Source organism: Pinus tabuliformis, chromosome 2_1, assembly GCF_031772625.1.
Source record: "Pinus tabuliformis cultivar Carrire ecotype Pingquan chromosome 2_1, CPIR1, whole genome shotgun sequence".
In the NCBI taxonomy this organism is placed as follows: Eukaryota; Viridiplantae; Streptophyta; class Pinopsida; order Pinales; family Pinaceae; genus Pinus; species Pinus tabuliformis.
The window spans coordinates 468626724-468632345 of NC_142299.1; positions in this window are offsets into that span (position 1 = coordinate 468626724).

The window sequence follows — 5622 nt, forward strand, 5'->3', positions numbered from 1 at the left end:
GTTATAACGGTTGTCAAATCTGTGTGGACTACTCTGTTAGATGGTGTACGTGTTTTCCCTTGCACTTCGGTTTTAATGACTGCCACATCCACCATGGACTATTCTGTTGGATGCTGGACAAACCATTTCTGTTTCACATGTGTCTCTTCCTAGGTGGTACTACTACCTCTCACTTAGAGGCTCACTTTACTCCACCACTTTGTAGTAAAAGAACCTTGACACAATTACATTATGCACTCACCAGGGAAACGTACCTTGTTGTTTAAAGATACCAACATAACACTCTCATGTGTTGACAGTTAGAGCCAAGGAAAATCTCTAAGGATATGGCGATCGGGACTTTATACCTGATAGGACTCCTACACCGAATGGTGTGAGGTATAGTTGGGACTTTATATCAGGGAGATCCCTTTGGTTAATGAATTTCCAGTACTATCAACACTCTTATAGCAAAACCTGCCCATCCTATAGCAAACCTTGTCTCTCTTATAACAAACCTTGTCTCTCCTATGTCTTCTCTTATTATACTTTCTCAAAGGAAACTTGTGTCCTTTGCTTCTTGAAGGTCACTGACCTAGTGGTGGGCCTACCCATAGATGCTACAGGTTACTTGGTTTTGGTTTTAGGAGGAGTGACCTCCTCAATATTTCCTTCACTGGTTCTGATTTCTTCATTTTTACTTGGTTATTCATCAATAATGATAGGAACCTTTGTGGGAGATTATTGTTTCACTTGTCTAATCCTCGTGCTCTTCCTGGTTTTGAAATACATGGGACATTGTGTTGGTTACCTCCTCTTGGGTATGACAGGAGTGCCTAATGTGTCCAATGTTTTCGCTACTTCCTATTCAGTATCCCCAATAGATAGACAAGTTTTATGTAGTTTTTTCTCTGCTTCTTAGGGTTTAGAAGTATCCTCATGGATTATTATTTCTTCTACTCACTTCTCCCCCTATTCTCCTTTAATTTCTTCTTCTCCTTCCTTTATCTTTGTTGCCTCTTTTTTCCTCTTTTTTTCTCTCCTCTTCTTTTATTTTCTACCTCTTTTTCCTCTTCCTCCTCTGTTTTTGCTCCTTCTTCTTCTTTTATTTTACCTTATTTATCTCCAATGCTAGAGGCTGGTGTTTCTCCAAGTGTGATGGCTTGGGTTTATATGAAATATTCCTTATCCATGTTCATGAATTTAGTCCATAATATAGGGATCCTCAAGTGGCTCAAAGCGTCCATCACTATTGACTTGATGAGGCCATGGTGAGCTAAGTTTTGGTGCCTTCCTTCCCTCACCTTCTAACTCATCTTCATGATTAACTATAGGAGGAAATTGGGAACACCAAGTCTTTGAGGGAGAGGTAATTCTGCCTTGAATATTAGCTCATGGAGCAATCTGAAGTGGTAGGCATAAACCACATTCAATCTCCCTTCAATAGATATATACTTGAGGATATCGTAAGTTACCTCATCCTAAGGGTAAAGTAGGCTTTCTCTTCTTATTCCATTCTTATATTCTAGAGGCTTCTCTTTCAAAATGAAGTAGTTATTCCTAGTTGTGACACTCACTACCTTGTCTTCTTTGATCCACCTAATTCCTAGGGGTATGGTGGTCAATCTACTTATGGTTTCAGGACTTAGAGAGATGGCCAACACTCTGACAATAGTAGTGGCATTGTCTTTATCTTGATAATGTAATGCCATGGAAAATTCATGAGCAGGATCATCATTGTACCCCTTTAACAACTCAAAAAAACCCAACAATTGGTATCTTCTGAATATGTCCACTATAGAAGGGTGTTGGTGAATACTCTTGGTGTCTAAGGGTTCTCTTCTATTTAATCCTCCCCCCATTTTTTCTATTGTTCCTCTTTGGTTCTATTTAGGTGTGGATTTCAAAAAAAAATGAAACAATCTCAGTGGTGAAATAGTGTTAAATTCCTTGTCAATAGTGAGGGAGAATGGTGTTAAAATTGATATCAACCAAACTAATTTTCTCTTCTTCTAACCATAATCATTTCCAAAAATACCTCCTACTACCTAATTGGTTGTTATGGGATATCAATTTCAAGCAGAATTATCATGCAAATGGATGTAAAAACTGTTGGGCCTCTGTTTTGTCCTATTCTTACATGGAATCTCTCACGATGTTGTTTGGATAAATGATTATTTTCTAGAATATTCATTACTTCCCTTGTTTTATCAGGATTAAAACATTATTAATAAAGGTTTGTCTGTTGCAGGTTTAAAATTAATTTGATCATGCTTTTATATAGGCTATGGACCTGCATTTACCTACCTGTACCATGCAATGGATTCCTGCACCAGTGCAGGCATGTTCAAGTGCAGGCATGCTTAGTCTAGGCATGATTTTATGGCTTCCTGCACTCTGAAGAGTTTATGGACTACATGTTATCCCTCTACAATGCCTTATTTCAGAACGTGGAAGATTTTGAAGCAGGTGTAATTTAGGTGATTCAAATTAATGAGGCAGCTCTTAGAACAAGATTTCCTCTGCACAAGGTTGAAAATTCTTATTACCTGACTCGGTTGAACACGGACTCTGCATCACTGATTGTGGTGTGTAAAATTCCACTCAGTTCCATACCCACATGTGTTATTCAAACTTCAACAATATTATTTCTTCCATTAGTGATATAGATGTCGATGACATCACCATTGAAATATAGTGCTGGAATTAGTTTTGGTGTCGATGGCATTCACTCTACTCACATTCCATGCATGGAAGAAATTGCAAATCATATCAGCAGACATCGAGTTTATTTCCGCCTTGACCAGCATGGTAGCTGCTATTGGACTCGTCCATTGTTCTGGACTAGCATTGATGAAATGGGAAGTGCTTCCACCTATGTGTAGAATGTGAATTGGAAATTGTGTGAAGGCATTGGATATTATTTTGGCCAATCACAGATTTCCATTCTAGAGGAGTCCGAAGATGGAGTTAACAATAATTTTTTGTTATACTAGCCAATAGCTCTTTATACAATTATTCCTAGTCGTTCCTTCTTTCCACAAGGTTTTCTTTCGTCAATTTTCAATATGGGAGGGGGGACTTCACATATGCTTGCATATCATTTTTTGGATTCGATGAATGGATTCCTCATGAGAAAATTCTAGGAGCTGAAGTCCTGATAAAAGTTCCGGTTCTACCTTGCTTGAAAGGGCTTTTCCAAGAATTAATGCATGATACCACGCAAGCAAGGGAGGTTCCCATTAGCTATTTTTGGCATGGAAGATGTGATGGGCCGAGAGCTAAACCCAAAGACACTTTCTTCAGGTCTTGATGACTACCCACGAGATTCACATCCAAGTCAAGATGAGCGTCTATGATGTTTGATGGATCTTGCAACAGATTGCATGCATTTAATTTCCACGTGAGTTGTTCCATGAATAATAAACTATGAAACTACTTTCAGATCTTAAGTTGCTGAATCAAATACACTATGAAAATTTTTCTGGAAACTCTAGGAAGAAGTCAGTCCACCCACATCATCATTTCAGGAAAAGAGGAATGACTTGCCAGAAACAATTCCTATTTTGACATTCAGTTACAAACTCCATTTTATTCCTAGAAAATTGTTAAGATTCACAATCTACCCCTCTTTTATTTCGATTGGTTATTAAAAAGCCCCAATTTGTAAATCGATGCCTATACAAGTTTAAGAGACTTCCTGGAGCAGGAGATTAATAGATCACTAGATAGATATATATGCATAGAGACAGGGACGCGTAGAGGCACAGAAGGAATGTGTGGAAGGGAGGAGTCAATCCCAATGTAGCATCATGTAGTTATAACTCGTGGATCGCTCCTCTTATTTTCTGGAGTTAAATGTTGCCTCATGATGTAAATACTGTGTTTTCAAGAATTAATTTAAGCATTGATAGCCATGCTTTGTTTATTTATTTATTGAATCTAATGGTTTTAAATTTTGTGTGAACCAGGCCACTAATAGAGGGTGTGAGCTGGCTGGGTTGGCCACCAGACCAACTCGACACCACTCTACATATTTTAGATTAAATTATATTTAAATTATTTGTTGTGTGAAATTCTTATCATAGGATTTAATTACCTTCAGTCTCTTTCCTCCTCCAAACAGATGTTATTTAATTTTTTGTAATGTTTTCCATTCAACTGCAAGATTGATTTGGTTTTTTGCATTTGAAATTGTTCTTGCACCCGAAATCTTTCTTTATATCAAATAAGGATTACGTCCCTTAAGAACATCTGAATGTACAAGATCACCTTATGCATTGAAACTCTGCCTTTATGAGTTGTAATGTGCAACTTGAATCCTTTGAATTGATTTAGATATGTTTAATTTATATTCTAGAACCTGAGTATCAATTTAAGTGTTTATGGTTTTAGGGTATTAACGCACTCATTCAGTGTATGCCTACAAGAAATCATATATTACTCAGAACCAGAGATCGCATATATATTTCTGTCATGATTCTTGCAGAGCGAACATTTATGAAAATGAAACTGCCTCATGTTTAAAAATGATAATATTTGTTTTCCATTGTAGTTCTGGGCAAGTTTACAAGATTTATTTATAGGGACAAGGAAGGCGAGAGAATCTATATCGAATCCATTTCTTTCATAAGTTTTACACAGTAAATATTGCCAATGCTTTTAGGCTAGTTTTACACAGAGGTAGATGCAATATAATTAGTGCAGGCATAATGGTTTTTTTTTATTTACTCATGATTTTATTCCAGCATTTATAGTCTTTTGATATTGTGCCAGCACTGTTGGGTTTCCAGTTCTGATTTCCCTTTTGTTTGCTCGTACTTATAATTTCCTTTAGCATTATTAAATAGTACAAGATTGCCTTGTATTTCCCGCATGATTTTAATTGTTTGGATTGGTGTTTCTTGAATTCTCTTTTAGTGTAGGATTTCATTTATTGTCGAGTGCAAGATAGACTAGCATTTGTTTTATAGGTTGCCACGGACTCTCTCTGACATTTCCAATGTCGCGCCTCGAATTTCACGAACTTTCCGGATTGACAAATTAATTTTTGGTACATTTATAAGCCCTATACTACACCCAACATTTTGGCATCGTTGCCAGGAAGGTGGTTAGGGGATTGACCTTGGTGACCTAATGCATTTGTTTTTTTTCCTTCACCTATTTTGTCTTGCAATTTTATGTTCTTGGAATTTATTTCTTTCCTACACTGTTGCTTTAAGTTTTCTCATTTTCTCTAATGTTGTAAGAACTACCCACCCTATATATATATATATATATATATATATATATATATATATATATATATATATATATATATATATGTAGATGTAGATGTATATGTATATTTATATGTATATGTATATATATATATATATATATATATATATATATGTATATATATATATATGTGTGTATATATATATATGTATATATATCTACATATATATATATATATATATACATATGTATATATACATACATATGTATATATATACATACATATATATATATATATATATATATATATATATATATATATATATATATATATATATATATATATACACCATTCATGTGCTAATGAATGTACCAGTTGGCTTGTTATAAACAGGAAGATGGTATTTTGAGGAATCATCTAAT